General features: G+C 49.6%; 1 protein-coding gene across 3 annotated transcripts in view; it reads right to left on the reverse strand.

The window, feature by feature from the left end:
- NFASC (neurofascin) overlaps positions 1-17830 on the reverse strand; it is a 182869-nt gene that overhangs the window by 91525 nt on the left and 73514 nt on the right. Inside the window, exon 2 of one of the 3 annotated variants that reach the window (XM_081112395.1) lies at positions 12483-12613. The exons of the other annotated variants lie outside the window; for them this stretch is intronic. The gene's annotated coding sequence lies outside the window, so the exon portion shown is untranslated. The remainder of the gene's footprint in view (positions 1-12482; positions 12614-17830) is intronic. 3 annotated transcript variants of the gene reach the window in all.

The raw sequence follows: 17830 nt of genomic DNA on the forward strand, positions 1-17830 counted from the left end.
AGCAGGCAGTGGGCTGGAAGTGACTCAGTGTGCTTACCACTGGCTTAAACTTCCTCCCTCTTTGTGGAATCCTTGGGGCTCAGACCAGGCCCTGGTCATTCTTGTGTCCCCAGTGCTGGGCATTGTCCTTGGCAGGGAGTAGCTACCGAATGGAAGATCCAAGTAAAGGTCTCAAGCCTGCCACTTACTTTTTGTAAATTACTTGCTTTCCAAGCCGTTTATATTTGAAACCTCAAAAATGAAAACAAGTGTTCCTGTTTGCCTGCTTCAGATGGATAAAATGGATAATGATGAGATAAAGATGATAAAGATGAGATCAAATGACAATGCTCAAGAACAGGAAGCAGGAAACAAATGTGGGCCTGACTATTCTTAGTGTAGTCCTTCCTGATGAGCCCAAGTGACTCCACCCAGGCTTTGTTCCGAACAGCTCGGTAAACTTAAGTCCAAGGGCGGGCCTGTGGTCTGACCAACAGGTGCTGGTCTGGGGTTAGCCACAGGCCACCCTGCCCTACAGCATCCTCCTGCTCTGGGAGTGAGCACATGTCTCCTCTCACTGCCATGCCACTCGCCTTCTCTCAGATTCCAGATCTACAGCTGCCCTCGCACAGGTGTGAGAGAGAGTGTGTGAGACAGAAGACGGCTGAATGGTCTCCGGGGGCTCGCTGGGATTTGAGGAGAGTTGCTGGGTTAGAATCAACAGGATCTGATGACTGACAGGCAGTGGATGAGAAGGATGGCATCAAAATTTCTAGGTTGGGCAAGTGAATTAGGATGATGTTAATAATTAACATAAAAATACAGAAAGGGGCCCAGCTGGTGTGGCTCAGTGGTTGAGCATCAACCTTATGAACCAAGAGGTCACGGTTCAATTCCCGGTCAGGCACATGCCCAAGTTTCAGGCTCAATCCCCAGTGTGGGGCGTGCAGGAGGCAGCCCATTCTTTCTCATCATTGATGTTTCTATCTCTCCCTCCCTCTCCCTTTCTCTCTGAAATCAATAAAAAATATATTTTAAAAAATACAGAAAGGGGACTAACTCTCGTGGTGGTTGAGGTACAGGGAGATCATAGCCTTGGAACTAAACGGGTTCAGTTTAAAAGGCTCAGAGCCATGAACAAAACAGTTGTGCGGGTCCTCGGAGGCTGTGCTCCGGAATGAACGCCCAAGGACACCGCAGAGGAGCCCTGTGGAGCCACATGCCAGCAATTAGTTCTCAGAATAAACGATCAAGTGCCTGGAATAGTACTGCAGGTCCAACAAGAAACACATTCACACACCACTGCCACAGGGCATTGTGGGGGAATGGAGATACCAAAAGCCCAACAGAGCCAACACAGAACGCAGGCCTTCTCCAAGACAAAAACAAAACACCAACAACGCAGCAGGGCTGCTGGTGATCACTGCCTGGAAGCAACCTGCTCAGAAATCAGAGAGAGGAGCTGAGACAAAGGAGGACATCGAGGGACATCAAAATAAGGAGTGCGAAGGGCCAGGCGGGCGAGATCGGAACAGCTCAGACGTGTCTCCCACGGGGCAGACAGGCTCAAACCCAGGACTCAGGTGTAAGGTATTTCTAAAGTAATCTGTTCCCAACACAAGCCGATTAACAGTTGCAAATGGTTTATACGTAACTATAGTCAGAGTGGCTCAGGCTACCTTCATAACAGTCACACTCACTCTCTTTCCATTTTCTTTCTTGAAGACTAGAGGCAGAGCAGTGCGCCATGGCGTGGCCACCCTCTATCCTATTTTCCCTGCAGAAAAGGGGGCAGGCCTAAGATGCAAACTCCAGTTTCTGCGGAGCATGGAGACCTGGTTCCTGCCTGTGACCAGGTGACCTGGCTCCCACCCCCTGCGGCCCGTCTCCCTCAGCATCTGCACAGGTGTTGCAGCCTCGCATCTCTCCCCAGACAGGCCGCCTCCCCTTTGACCATCTTTGCTCCCCTTTGCCTGGGATGGAAACGTGAGTCCCTTCTTTCTCTACTGTGCCAATTCCCTTCTTCGCCAAGACCCTACGGGGCGATCCTCCTTGTGGCTGACCCTGCACGCCCACACCCTCTGTCCCAGCGGTCATTTCCTTCTCCTGTGGGATTAGTTGTACTCATGCCATCTCCTGCCTCGGACTCTGAATTTCTTGAGCTCAGAGTCCATGTCTTGTCTCTCTCTGTAGTGAGAAAGTATAATAAATATTCATGGGATGAGTGAACAGCCATCTCATCAGACACTTCCCATTACCAGGAGATATTTATCCCATCAACAAATCAGTATATTATGAACCTTTGGTTAATAACCCATATGACAGAACTGTTGTTACAGTAGAAGCCTGAGGAGTAAATACCAGCAGTAACCACACTGACAATATCTATTCAGCATCCTCTGGCGCAAACCCTGCCCCTGCTCAGCGGACACACTCATCTCCTCTTCCTGAAATCCCTCCCTCACTCCCTCTGACCTTCCTGTCTAACCAGGTCAGGGCCACCCAGTTTTCTCACCCTGCAGGCGGCTTCTCAGAATCCAGGGATTCAGCTGCTCCAGGCACTGCCCCAGAACTGCCATCACCTCATCCCCCCCACCCCCCTCATCCGGAGGGTCTCCATTAGCTGCTCTGGGTTCTGAAGTCCACTTTCAGAAGAGGGATTGTCCAGGCACGGGCACTACGGGGGCCCTCCTTCCCTGGCCCCACCCCCCTCTTGCCCTCTGCCACCCCTGTCATCTCCCTCCGTCTCTCATCGAGGAACGATGCAACAGATGCTGACTGGAGCCTCCTCCACTGCCTCCACTCACAGGCATCTGAAGGGGAGTTGGGGGGTGGGGTGGGGGGTGGTTTCCTTGGAAACTCAAAATGCCTCCTATTGATGATCATTAGCCTGCCCCAAAGAGACCGAGTGCCAAGCAAGGAGGAGAAAGACAGGCATCTCTGGAAGAGGGTAAGACCAGGACAAGAAGCAGCAAGGAGCTCCCTGAATTTCCCTTCAGAGAGCACCTGCCAGAGAATTACGTCTCCCCAATCTCCCCTTCACCCCCAGGAAATGAGCCGTGTCTCAGCATCTTTAAGAAAAGTCTGTCTGCCCATGTACTCCTCCCACCTCTGCCTTCGACACCGAACGACTCTCCAGGGCACAAGGAGTGAGGAAAGCACTCACCAGCCTGAGTCTAGTCCCTGCCCGTGCCCAGGAGACACCCAGCTTCCTCGCCTGTGTGGGTGCAACCAGTTGTCTTCTGGGCTTTTCCGAGAGCCAAGGAAACCTGGCGTAGGGGATTTAACTCTCCCTTCCCCCGCCTCCCTTCTCAGGGTTGGAAGGGGGTGGTCTCCATCTGCTCTGTGGCTGTGTTTCAAGCTTGGCTCCTTTTCACGGCCACGGGGAGGGGTCTGGGAGGAGTGAGGGGCTGTGTGTAACCAGTGATGGCAATCTGCTTGGTGGTGGTGGCAGGGGCGCCCGGCAGGCCTGGCTCCTCCGCTCCGTCTCAGCTAAGTTGGGGGTCTCAGGAGTATGGGTGTATGTTGGGGGGCAGGATGATAATATCAGGTGGCCCTGATTCCCACCTGAGGAGGAGGTGGGGCGGGGGGGGGTAGAGATTTGGCTGAAAACAGCTATTTCCTGCTCAATACCCAGAACTAATCTCTAGGTTGAAACCTGAGCCACTAGACCCGTGGTCAGCAAACTGCAGCTCGAGAGCCAGATGCGGCTCTTTGGCCCCTTGAGTGTGGCTCTTCCTAAGCCTTAGGAGCACCCTAATTAAGTTAATAACAATGTACCTACCTATATAGTTTAAGTTTAAAAAATTTGGCTCTCAAAAGAAATTTCAATCGTTGTACTGTTGATATTTGGCTCTGCTGACTAATGAGTCTGCCGACCACTGGCCTAGGCTATTGAGTTGAAGGTAAAGGGCAAGGAGGGAGGGGGGGGGGAAGGAAGAAAGGGGAGGAGACCTTTCTATGAAGGTGATGATCACCACAGATACCTAGTGTTCGCACCAGGCTCTCTAGGGGCACAGAACACTCACAGAGTAGCCTGGTATTCAAGATGCAGGGCGGGCTGAGACCCCACAGGGAGGCTGCACCCATCGAACAGTGCAGTCACTTCAGGAGTGGGAGGTCACGTGTTTGCCATGACAGAGCCGGACGCAGGGACATGCGAGCCCTTTTTCATAACTGTGTGTGTGGGTCAACCACGAGGCTGCCAGCTGTCTGCTTGCAGTGCGCCGTTGGGCTGTTATCTTTATTTTTCCGCATTACAATGCCGCTGCGTGGCACAGCCTGTGGGCACAGCCTGACGCCGGAAGGGAGTGGGTTGTTGCATCGCTCAGTCGCTCTGATCGCAGGCCAACTGGAGCCTGGCACATCTTATCCTGGCATAGCAAGGGAGCCTGCAGTATACAGGTGGCCTGGTCCACAGCCTGGCACTGGGCACGCTGCGAAGGACATGTCGGTGCTACGATTGGGCTGATTTCTAGGGTTCTTTGGGGCTGTGCGTTTCCTCATTACTATTGTTTAATCATTCATCCCCCGAGGGGCAGGACGAGGAAACAGACAAGGAATGGAGACTCTCACATGCAGTCGGTGCAGCTGCCGATTGGCTGAACTAACGGGCTGTGCAGGGCTGGCTTGAACTCCGTGTGTCTCTGTGAATTTCCATTATTCAGGCTCCACTCAGAGGCCCTGCTCATGATTAACTGAGTTCTCACCAGTCTCATTCCTGAGACAGATGCGCAGGTAAAGATGATTGGGAAAAACACACACCAGCAGTTAACGCGCAGGGCATGCAGACAGCTTCCACCTCAGTCATTAGCAAGAAATCCAACAGACAAGAGGGAAACCGGTCTGAGAGGGAGAGCAGGAAGCGACCCCCACTTCCGGAGGAACTGTGGCCCCTGTGGGAAACGAGGAGCCCCACCTCCAGCTCAAGATCCTCGCTTCTCCCCTGAGGGAGAGAGTGTCACAGCAATTACACGCATCTTTCTTCCCAGCTGGGAGAGGGTGGCGATGCTCAGCCCCTCTCGAGGGGGTGGGAAAGACACCAGAAAGCAGCAGCTGCCTCCCAGGGTAGCAGCAGATGCCATTAAAGGGAAGTGGCTCAGAGGAGCTGGAGGGGAAGTGATCATAATCCTCCTTGACGGGCCTCAGGGGTGGGGCCCGAGAGTTGGGAAGGGTCAGAAGGTGGGACCCCGGAAGAGAGAGTGGAGACTGAAGGCAGAAGGCCAGGAACAGAGGCTTGGAATTCATATAAAAAGACCGCGAAGTCCTCGAAAGGTAGCCCACAGAGTTATCATAGGGCCCACAGTTCCATCCTGCGTATTTACCCAAGAGAACTTAAACCATATGTCCACATGAAAACTTGCACACGAGTGTTCACAGCAGCATAATTAATAACAGCCCAGAAGTGGAAGCCACCGAATGCCCAGCGATGGAAGAATGAATAAATAAAATGTGGCCTCTCTACATATTGGAATATTATCCAGCCGTAAAAAGAATGAAATACTGCACCTGTTACAACATGTATGAACTTGAAAACATCATGCTAAGTGATGCTGCTGGATGATTCCGTTTATATAAAGGGGGAGGAGTAGGCAAATCTGTAGAGCTAGAGGGTAGATTAGTGATTGCCTGGGGCTAGAGGAGACCAGGGTGGGGGGAGGGGACACAGCTGAAGGGTATGGGTTTTTTGAGGGGGAAGGTAAAGAAAATGTTCTAAAATTAAGCGTAGTGAGGAATATGCTAACGAGCACAGAGTTGCACACTTAAATCGGTGAACGGTATGCGAATTATACCTCAATAAAGGTGCTGTTGTTTAAAATATTAATGAGAAAAAAAAAGAATTACATTAGGACTTGGAAGACTTTGTCATGAAATCGTAATACCTCAAACAGGAAAGTGAATTTCTTCCATCACGGCAGCCATTCAAGGGCAACAGCCACGGCTCTGTGCTCTCATGGCTGTGGCCTCCACAAGGGCCACAAGGGACCAAGAAGGTGAGCGAGCGAGGCACAGCCACCTCCTGTGGGATAGGGTCGAGGGTGCACCACAGAGCTGCTCATGGCCTCCACGGACAAGAGGGCAGAAGCTAATCAAGGAAAGGGTGGGATCTCAACTGTAATTGGAAACCAAAACAAAATAAATGAGAGAGAGAGAGAGAAGAGAAGAGAAAAGAAAAGAAAAGAAAAGAAAAGAAAAGAAAAGAAAAGAAAAGAAAAGAAGAAAAGAAGAAAAGAAAAGAGATAAAGGAAAAAGAAAACCAGAAGAATGGGGACACACATCCCAACCAAGAGGAAGGGAGAGGAGCTGACCAGGGTCCTGGCGGCCTGCGGGAGGCAGCAGCTGCTGAGCCCCATCCCCTCTGTGTGTAATAAAACCTTCTCAGATAAAAAGGGAAGGTGAATGCTTACATTCATACAGGCAGTTTCAAATGTTCAAAGGAATTTACGAACTCAGTTTAGCAACGGAATCAAACAAGTGATTGTTAAAATGTATGAGATTTATGAAGAGAATTGAAAAATCTGCTCGTTTAAATGAAAAGGTTTGGGGTTTTTTTACTTTAATATATTGAATACTGACTTTTTTTTAAAAGGCCCAGGGCTAAGTTCTCGCATGTCACCTTGAGTAAGTCACAAACTCTACACATCAGAATGCTGCAGGCAGAACGGCCCGAAACCACACTCTCTGGGCCCCAGTAGCTTCCTAATAAAGACGCCTGTGCAAAGCCCAGCCACCTTTCCTTCAAACCAGCGTCCTCACCCCCGGCACTGACCGAGGGGCTCCCAGGCTCCATGAATGAGGCATCCACTTAGAGTCAGGCCACTGTCCATCTGCTCACGATGTCACTCTGCTAAGCTGCTTATTCCAACCTCTGTTTGTCCGATTCCCAGCCTGGTTTCAATAGACTAAGGATCTAAAGCCATTTGAAAACCATCCACTGAGCTAAAGCAGGAAAAACAATGAGGGGCAAGACTACAGGAGAAGCTTGGGGTGGGGGAAAGAGAGATGGCCACCCCTTACCCAGACCATGAACTTCTTTTATTTAAAAAAAGGATATTTCTTTAAAAAAATTTATATATATGTGTATGTATGTGTGTGTGTGTGTGTATATATATATATATATATATATATATATATATATATATATAATTGATTTCAGAGAGAAAGGGAGAGGGGAAAAAAGATAGAAAAATCAATGATGAGCCAAAACCAGTTTGGCTCAGTGGATAGAGCGTCGGCCTGCGGAGTGAAAGGTCCCAGGTTTGATTCCAGTCAAGGGCATGTACCTGGGTTGCAGGCATATCCCCAGTAGGAGATGTGCAGGAGGCAGCTGATCGATGTTTCTCTCTCATCGATGTTTCTAACTCTCTATCTCTCTCCCTTCCTCTCTGTAAAAAATCAATAAAATATATTTTAAAAAAGAAAAAAAAAAGAAAAATCAATGATGAGAGAGAATCCTTGACTGGCTGCCTTCTGCACGCTCCACACTGGGGATCGCGCCCACAACCCAGGCATGTGCCTTGACCGGGAATCAAACCATGACCTTTTGGTTCATAGGCTGGTGCTCAACCACTGAGCGATGCTGGCTGGGTGACCATGAGCTTCTCAAAGGTGAGTGTCTTCTACCTTTTTTCTGTGTTCTTCACAGGAGCGAACACCAGCTCAGAGCAGAACAGGGCTGGGCTTACCAGAGGTGAACAGCACACCAGCTAGGAAGCCACACAGACGAGGGGAAACACCAGACGTGGATTCAGGGATGAAGCTCCAAGAGGAAGTGGCGTATAATCCCTCGGGCACATGGAAAGGGCAAGGACTTGGGGCCAAACACCTGAGTTTCAGTCCCCCCTCAGCCATTTCTACCTGCTGCGAGGTCTTCAGCAATTTGTTTACTGTCTTAGAGCCTCAGTTTCCTGCTCTCTGAGTGGGACAGGTGCACATATTACAAGGTTGTTGTGATGATGATTCATTAATTTGAATTAATTTATTTTATCTTCTGAGTTAGTTTCTTTTAAATGAATGGCTAATGTATACATATAGCATCTAACCCAAGACTTGACACGAACTTGGCATTCAAAAACCATTGGTCCTTTCCCCTTTCCCCCAAGTTACAGCTGCTTGTACTGCTTTGCTAAATGGTGTTGGAAAAGTTCAGCTTTCGAATCCACAAATCTACTTTGTAGATCTACAGAACACACAATGCCTGTGCAAATAACCGTATGCTGGCTCTGGGCCCAAGGAGTCATTATTCACTCTTAGAGCCAACATATAGTTATCTGCACAGGCACCCGAGGAGAGGGAGGCTCCTGCAAGATCCCAGACCAGCCAGAGCAGCTCTGGGCTCCCCTCTCCTCTGCCTCTGCCAGGGTTTCCTTAACCAAAGCCCTTCACACCCCCTTTTTCATGCCAGCTTCTTCCACCAATGCCCCTTGACCTATGACATAACTGCACCTGGCTGCAGGTGGTCCCAGAGAGAGAAGCCGGGTCAGTTCTTCAGCGGTGACGCCTACCCTGCTGGCAATATTCGTCTAGCTGCCGATCTTCCCAGGATAGCATATCCCCAGTTGCATTTTCAAAATTCCTTCCTGACATGATCTGGGGGTTGGGGGGAGGACTAAGACAGCAGGAGGAAGCAGCATCTGTTCCCCCCCCCCGCCCCCCTCTGCATTTACATCCAACACAGACATCAGTCTGGGTCCAACCGCCAGCCCAGCAGGCTGCTACAGGCTGGGGGAGACGTGAAAATACAGGAGCCTAGAGGGGGGAGGTGGAACCGACAGGGAAGGCTGCTTCCTGCATTACAAGACGCACCATTTGTCTAGGAGTCTGGTGCAAAGTGCTGGCAGCCGCGATCCTTACACCAGGCACTGGCGGCTCCAGGGGCAGAGGAGAGCTTTGTGTCTCACGCCCTGGGTGAGGCAGACATCAGCGTGCAGAGGGGTCTCCCTCTGCTATAGTCTATGGTCCTCCCGAGAAACCGAAATTCAGAGGGTGACATGCTGCCCCAAACCCATCAGCCCAGCCTCCAGGGAAAAGATGGGGTTAGCCCTGCCGGTGTGGGTAAGTGGTCAGAGCACCAGAGGGTCTTGGGTTCAATTCCGATCAAAGGCACATACCTCGGTTGCAGGTTCGATCCCCAGCCCCGGTCGGGGTGCATGTGAGAGGCAACCAATCAATTTGTCTCTTTCACATCGATGTTTCTCTCCCTCCCTTCCACTCTCTCTAAAAAAATCAGTGGAAAAAATATCCTTGGGTAAGGGTTAACAAAACAAACATACTAACTAACAAACAAACAAAGATGGGAAGAAGCAGGTGGCAACACCAGCTACTGAGGGGAATAGATTTCACTGCTGCCACTCACAGCCCCTCACTTCGTCCTGCGGGTCTCTGCGCTCACAAAAACAGTGGCTAAGCTTGGGTGCTATTTCAGGGGCCTGGAATCGGTCCTGGGCAGGGGGTGGGAAGCAATACAGACCATTCCTAATGCAGCTCCATGGGCCCTCCCCCAACCAACAGACAGCTGCCCTGAGCCCATGCAGCCTGTGATGGCCTGTGGTCATGTTCCTGGAGAGATGAGGCCCATATTCTCACCAACAGGCAGCAGGGGCTTAGGAGTGTGAACGCGATCAACCAAATGCATCCATTCGGGGGATTGAAGGCCTGGGGGGTCTGGGGGTTTCTCTGCCCTGCGTTGAGGACAGGAGCTGAAGCACTGGGGGTGGGGAGAGGAGGGTGGGGGCTTAGCCTGAGTGCAGGAAGGTGCCTGCCTGGAGCTGGGGGGTGGGGGGAAGTGGGAGGAGTGTGCTCCTGAGCAGATGCCTGGGTGGCTCCAGATGGCAGCGGCCTCCCAACAAAAGGACAAGAGCCAGAGGGAAGGAGGAGCACTAAACCGAGGACTCCCTTTTACGAGGCTTCCTGCTAGGAGGGCAGATCAGACTCCCACCTGGAAGCTGCCCAGAGGCTTGCTCAGAAACAGCTATGCAGAGTTTCCAGGGAGACCTGGCACCAACAAGCCGCAGAAAAGACACTGCAGCCCAACCCAAGTGGTCAGCCCTGAGGGTCCCAGGGTGCGCGGTGGGGGTCGAATGCAGGTGCTGCACTTGCTTAGACAGGGAACTTCGAGCACCTTCCTTAGTCTTTCTGTATTTCTGCCACAGGAAAATGGGGGTAATGATGGGCCCTCTTTCACCGGGTCGTTGTGAGGAGAATTCTAAGGAAAACACATGTGGAGCACAGCACACAGGGCCTGGTGCTTGGGGAGCACCCACTATGCTGATTATTGTAATGATGATCATCATCCTCCGAAGAAACCTGGGTCAGCGCCCCTTCTCTCAGAACGTACTGTCCCCCACATGCCGCATGTCCCTGCTTGGCGTGTTCTCTGCGCTCTTTTCCCCTTTTTAAAGCTTTCTCTGAGCGCCTCCCAGTCCTTGGGCCTCTCATGAGCGGAGCCTCAGACCCGAGGAGGCAGTGTGGTGCCACAGCAAGGAACACAGTCCAGGACTCACGGCATCTAAGTTCTCCCGCGGCCCCAGGTGCTAATGAACGTTGTGAACTTTTTGAGCCTCGGTGTATTCGATGATGACGCCAGTGCTGCTCACATCACAGAATTGTCGTGAAAGTGAAATGACCCAATGAATGTAAACAGACACGCCGTAAAAATGAAGCTCTGCACCAACTCTGGGGTTTGCTGATGAGAGTAAAATGCCGAGAGGTGCGAGGGGAGAACGTGTGTGCTCCAGCTGCCAGCAGATGCGCTGCTGGGCAGTGCTGCCTCCCCCATGAGGGGACGGAGTGGCTCCGGCTTCCTCAGGCAGGGATCTGGATAGGCAAGCGGAGTGTGTGTGCCCAGGGAGGGTGGTGGAGGGGTTGGGGGGTGGGCATAGGGATAGGAAGAAGGGAGGGTACTTGAAAAAGTGCCAAGAGAGGGGGCACAATGACACAAAGCTGGACCGACTCCCAGTTCTGTCACAAACTGGGGGGTCTGTTCCCACACTGTTGTGCACGTCTTTGCATGCCCATTAAAAGAGCCTGGTGGACCACTTTTGCAGAATCCAGTAACAATGACCAGGTGAAAAGCCCTGTGGGCGGATGGGTTTCCCCGCTTGTCCTAAAGCCCGGCACTGTTCCACGTAAGCTATGGCCCTCACAGGACCACACAGAGCAGGGGTTCTCAACCTGTGGGTCGCGACCCCTTTGGCGGTCGAACGACCCTTTCACAGGGGTCGCCTAAGACCACCCTGCATATCAGATATTTACATGACAATTCATAACAGTAGCAACATTACAGTGATGAAGTAGCAACGAAAATAACTTTATGGTTGAGTCACAACATGAGGAGCTGTATTTAAAGGGCCAGAAGGTTGAGAACCACTGACACAGAAGCTACCCTGATAGACAAGTACATCCGAGCTCCTGCTGATATTGCTGCTGATATGATAAGTAACTGTAACTTCCGTTTACTGAACACCTACTATATGGGAGCACTGTGCAGGGCTCTCTATCTGTTTAATCTGAATTTAATCTTGACAACAAGATGTTCATTGTTAACCCCGTTGTACAAGCCAGAAACTCCAGGCCTAGAGTAATGAGAGACTTTCCTGTGGTCACAAAGCAAGTCGAGCTGGATTTGGTCCAGATCCCAAATCCCCGTCATCAGCATTTCTGCTCCCACCTCTCAGCCTCCTTCCCGCAACCTCCCAGCGCCACCTCCAGCTCTTTCTGGGAGAACAGGGTCATCGGAAAGGGAGCTGGGGCGAGAAAGACAAACTGCAAAGAGGCGCAAACTCAACAATACGGAAACCTTCCTCTGTTCAGGCCCCAGGTAGGTGCCCCCCTCAGGTAGATCCCCCAGCCCGCAGCCTCCAGGCCGCGAGCGTGGGGTTCACTGTCAGTTACTCCTTGGTTAGAATTGTAGCCCTCACTTCTTGCACATCCTCCCCTGGCTGAGACTAAAACAGGAGATTCTGGGAGCAGCAGGAAACTCTAACCCAGATGGGAACAACGCAAACCCTGGACACAGAGTGTGGCTTCAGCGACGTGGGTCTCAGCCTCTTACAGCTCCCTGGACAGCTGTCCATCTGCTGGGGCCCAAAGCTCCGCCCAGGGGAGGGGTCCTCAGACTGCCCCCCATATGCTGGGGCTGTCACTCAGGAAGCTCCCAGGTTGTGGAGGCCAGGCTAAGGGGGGGGGGGAGGGGTGCAGGACACAAACAAAGCTGTTTCCAGGCTTTTCCATTAAGGTGGGCAGTCGTGACAATGGCAAGCCTAAGCCAGCTGACAGCACCGGCTGGGGAATAAGGAGAAACGCTCTCCCAGGCCAGCCTCCTTGCAAAGCAGAGCCTCGAGGTCTGGCTCTGTGTCCTACTCTGGGGAGAAGGAACACGTCCCCTCGGAAGATTCGGGGGGCCAGGCAAAGAGCCTCCTCTCATCTGAGAGCAGGAGCAAGAGTCAAGCACTGCCCCCACCCTCACCCCTCCCGGACCAGCCCCAGGCCCGAGCCCCACTCACCGTCTCTGCCTCATGCAGCCCCCTTCTCACAGCACCAGAGGAGGCGGCGGGAAGGGAACCTCCAGTGTCCCAAACTGCACATACGTCAATCAACGTCGCAAAGCACACACAAAGAAGACCCCGGGGTCACTCTAGGAAAAAAAGAACAGGCTCTGTGGTTTGCGGCTCGTCCATCCACTGGGAAATGACATCTTGGCCCACTTATGTGGGAGACTCTGTGCAGCATAACTGCATCTTCGTCCCACGATGCTCAGAGCACTCGGCAGAAGCGGAGAGGTTCTGCCAGGGGCCTGCCCGTCAGACCCTGGGGGTGAGGGCATCTCTTCACCTAGAAGATCATTATTATGTCCCGACACCATAATCTAATTGCTGGTTCCCTGTTCACCTAAAGGAGTTAAGGCCTATCTTGAAGAATCCCTCCTCCACCCAGGGGAGAATTTACCCCTAATCATCGCATTCATTTTCTTAGCTTACTTAGGAGAACTATTATGTTTTTCTTCCCCATCTACAGATAATCAAACGAGTTCACCATAAATGATAACACGTTGAAAGGAGAGTTAATTTAGTGTCAGGCAACATGGATTTTAAGTTCTAGCTTGTTATGTCATACTAGAGGCCCGGTGCACGAATTCGTGCACCAGTGGGGTCCCTTGGCCTGGCCTGCGGGATAGGGCTAAAACTGGCTCTCCAACATCCCCTGAGGGGTCCCGGATTGCGAGAGGGCACAGGCTAAGCTGATCCGGGCTGGGGAGGGATGTGGGAGGTTGGCCAGTTGGGAGGGACCTTGGGAGGACTCCAGGGCATGTCTGGCCCTTCTTGCTCAGTCCCGATCAGCTGGACCCCAGCAGCAAGCTAACCCACAGGTTGGAGTATCTGCCCCCTGGTGGTGAGTGCACGTCATACCAAGCGGTTGAGCGGCCTTAGCATATCATTAGCGTATTACACTTTGATTGGTTGAACAGCTGACCGGTCGACTGGACACTTAGCATATTAGGCTTTTATTTTATAGGATAGGGTGGATTGCTTTCCTACATGTGTCTCAGATTCTTCACCTGTGCAATGGGGAAAAGGTACAGTAGGGAGGGTCCAACCACTGGGCCTTTAGTGAGGATTCTGCAGGCTCAAGTCCCAGCTCCAGTCCTCCTGGGCAATCATTTCACCTTTCTCAGTACAGATAACATACCCCACTTAATTATTTGCTTTAACATTACAGTGTACCTGCAGGAAATGGTAAAATCCACCTTTGTAGAGGGGAGCATGGCATTATCTAGCAAAATAAATATGCACTTACTTGATGACCCCAGAAATCCTGGTTCTAGAAATCTATTTGAAATATATACTATATGTTTCTGTTGTAATCTCCAGGATTATTGTTAATTGAAAAAAAAAAGGAAAAAGTGTGTTTAATATGCTAACATTTATTTACGAAAAGGGGGAAGGAAAAACATATATATGTATTTGCTTATAGCTTTAATAAGACAATGAAAGGTAAAGCATAAAATAAATTTAAAAGGCCTATAGGGAGGGGTATGAATGAGGTGGAGGGGACAGGGAGAAAAGCTGGCTATTCCTTGTTTTGTGGATTTGTTTGGAATGTGTATCTGATATAATTATAAAATACAATTAATATTTTTAAAAGAAATCTCTAAAATAAAAAGCAAGAAACGAGACCATGTGGCCAACTGGTTGTTACAATTACACACACAGAAACTAAAACACAGTAATTGGACTGCACATCCTTGGAGGCAAATGCCATACGGATAAAAAGAACTGTCCCCTCTCCCCAGTCTTAAGCTGTTTTCAACAATGTATTGATGATATTATGGTATTATTATTGAGACTTCTGTATGTGATTTTGGGATAAATTAAATCTATAATAATAAAAGGGTAATATGCTAATTAGACCGACATCCTTCCGGACATCCTTGTCCTTCCTTCCAGACAAAGCTGCAGCGGGGGGGGGGGGGGGGGGGGGGGGGGCAGGCCCTTGCATGAATTTCGTGCATCAGGCCTCTAGTGAGTAATAATATTGGTGTTGCTGAGAAATAAGAGTTTCTTACTGAAAGAAGATGCAAATGTAGGATTGATGAGATCAGGCAAAAATTCTGTAGCCCTGATTGTGAACTGGAAGTATCAGTATGTTCTCTCTCTCTCTCTCTCTCTCCCTCCCTCTCTCTCTCTCTTTCTCTCTCTCTCTCTCTCACACACACACACACACACACGCACACTCTTCCTAGCTCTGTAAGGCCTAGAAACAAGGATTATTCCAGTAGAAATGAACACCCCTATTAATCAGATTATAATTACCATCCCCCACAAAGAAAGCAGGCTTCCTTGGAGAAACAGCTGATGCAGTAAATGTACAACATGAACCTAGAACATCCTGTCACACAAACAAGTGTCAAAGACTACTACAGTCATGCCGAGAGGACCCAGAGCCAGCCAGACGAAGGCTTCCCTGGTCAAGCTGAGCATCAATGAGGATCATAACTGCAATAGAATGAAGCTTAACAAATGCGTTTAAATCTTACAAATCCCTAATAGTATTTTTAAAACTCCAAACAACTCATGAGTCACCTTGTGGAGATTTTAGGGAAATAGTTCATTATTTTGAAAATAGTTCATGGTTGAATAAAGAAAAAAAAAAGGAGTGGGTAGGAGTATAGCTGAGATGAGATTGGCCTTGGACCAATAATGGGTACATTGGGTTCACTATATTATTCTCTCTTCTTTTGTAAAACATTTTAAAAAATGTTTTGAAATCATTAGAATGCTAATTCTTGTATAGTCATTTAATCTGGATGATGCTGCCATCAATCCAGGATGATGACAAAGGATAATGAGATTATTGTCCCCAGTTTGCACCGGAGGGAAATGGTGTAAAGAATCCATTGAGCCCGGATTCAATCCCACATGTTCTTACCTCCAAAGGCCACTATTTCACCGTTGCCTCTTCAATATCCTCATTTGTACATCTGGGTTAATAAAACTTTCTCTGCCTCTAGGACAGTGTTGAAGGATTGCCATGAGATAATGGATGGGAAAGGACTTGGGAAACAATTTTTTGTACATATATTTACGATTATTTGAAAATTGGGGATCAGATCCGTCCTTTGGGGTTGCTGTGAGAATCAAATGGGAGCTATGATTTGCAGGAAGACAGACAAACAGAAAGAGAGCCCTTAAAGATGAGTGAGATTACAATCACCACCAATACTTTTAGGGGCTAAATGAACCCAGGGTATGGACCAGGGGTGGGTAACCCCTGGCACGTGTGCCAAACATGGCACGCCAGTAACTTTTGCTGGCACGCAAAACCCTCTCTTATAATCTTCCATTTACAATTGTGAATCTTTGTTCTCAGTGATGAATTTTGTTACGTCTCGTAATAGGAGTAGCCTGACGGATGAAAGTAGTAGCTCGTGCATATCTCTGAAGGTCACGAAATGTAAACCTGATGTAAAATCTCTGTCATCAGTGGTGCAGCAGCAAAAGTTCCACTGATAATATCAAACGAAGTCATAAAGTTTTCTGTCGGACTATCAGTGTACATGTATACATTAAAAAATAAATATTTTTCATCATCATATACTGTGTTTTTGTCGCTCGAATGAATTTTATTATTTCTTCAAGGTTCTTCACATACGTACACCTTAAGAGATATCAAGTAGGCGTAACACGTTCTCAAAAAATTAGGGTTGGCATGCAGAAGAATTTTGAGTCAGAGATTTTGCTGGTTTTGGCACGCACTCACAAAAAGGTTGCCCACCTCTGGTAGAGACCCTCCATCTGACCCAGGGATTGGAAGGTTCCAGGAAGGATGCTGGATGCTCTGGGGAGAAACAGGGATCCAGTCAGATCCCTGATATCCCGAAGGCTGCGAGAAGAGCAGCTCTCAGTCACAGACGGGTGGGGACCGGGGCCAGGTTGCTGGGCACCTTGGGCACTGCCCGTAGATTCCAGAGGCCAGACACCTACTGGGTTCCTCTGAATGAGGCCTGGGCGGGAGGGCAGGTATGGCGGGGAAGGTGCTCACCACGGACAAGAGGAGGCACGGCACATCAGCCTGACCCCAGGAAGGAGTGCTGGGCTGCTCACCAGCCCCCAAGCTGCTCCTCAGCGCTCACAGCTAATGTCTGCCTGGGAGTATTTACAGATTTCTTCTCAGCAAATGTTGTTCTCAGATTGTTTTTCCCTCTGCCACACGATAAAGCGGGTCTGGGGGATCTCTAACCCAGGGGTGGGGAGCGTCTGGTCCGCAGGGCGTATAAGACCCACTAAATGGTTTGGTCGGCCCTGCCGAGGCATTAGGGGTGAGTTAATTAAATGCTTGTCTAAGTACAGCAGGCTAATTTTTAAGCTGATCATTTTGTATGGCCCTCGATTGGTGTCATAAATACCCAAACGGCCTTGGCAGGAAAAAGGTTCCCCACCCCTGGATCTAGCACTTTTCCTCCATGAAATCCTTTGATTCTATCCGCGCATATTTCTGAAGAAGTACAAAACTGAACTCCTCCTGGGCCCTGGGTCTTGTGCTTCTGCCCCTGGATATCCAGTCTGTGCTCAGGGAACAAAGACTTCAAAGGAAGACCCATTCTCTCTCTCTCTCTCTCTCTCTCTCTCTCTCTCTCTCTCTCTCTCTCTCCTTACCTAAGCATTTAAAAATAATTTTACTTGTTGTTTTTTTAAGAGTTAATCTCTTCACATGATATGAAACTCAAAAGATACAAATGCCTACGCAGTAAAAGTATCTAGAAGTAAATTTCCCTCCCAAACCTGACCATGCTTCCCAGTCCCACCCAGCCCGCTCCCCGCCAGCCACTGTTACCAGGCTCTTGTGTGTCCTCCCAGAGACGGTCTACGTATACAGCGATACATTTAAATAACTACAGCAAGACATGTACAGGGCTTGCAGCTGAAAACCTCACAACACTGATGGAAGAAATCAGAGATCTAAATAACTGGAGCGACATACTGCGTTCATGGAGTAGAAGACCCAACATAGTAAATATGCAAATTCTCCCCAAATGGATATAGCTGAATGCAATCTCTATCAAAATCACAGCAACATTTTTAGTAGCTGTAGATTATTCTAAAATAAAAACAGGAGAACCCGGCCGGCATGGCTCAGTCGTTGAGCGCTGACCTGTGAACTAGGAGATCAAGTTTTGATTCCTGATCAGGGCATATGCCCGGGTTGTGAGCTCAATCCCAGCTGTGGGGAGTACAAGAGGCAGCCAATCAATGATCCTCTCTTATCACTGATGTTTCTATCTCGCTCTCCCTCTCCCTTCCTCTCTGAAATCAATAAAAAAATATTAAAATAAAACCAGGAGAAAATCCCTGAG

This window comes from Myotis nattereri, assembly GCF_964212035.1.
Source record: "Myotis nattereri genome assembly, chromosome: 18".
Classification (NCBI taxonomy): domain Eukaryota; kingdom Metazoa; phylum Chordata; class Mammalia; order Chiroptera; family Vespertilionidae; genus Myotis; species Myotis nattereri.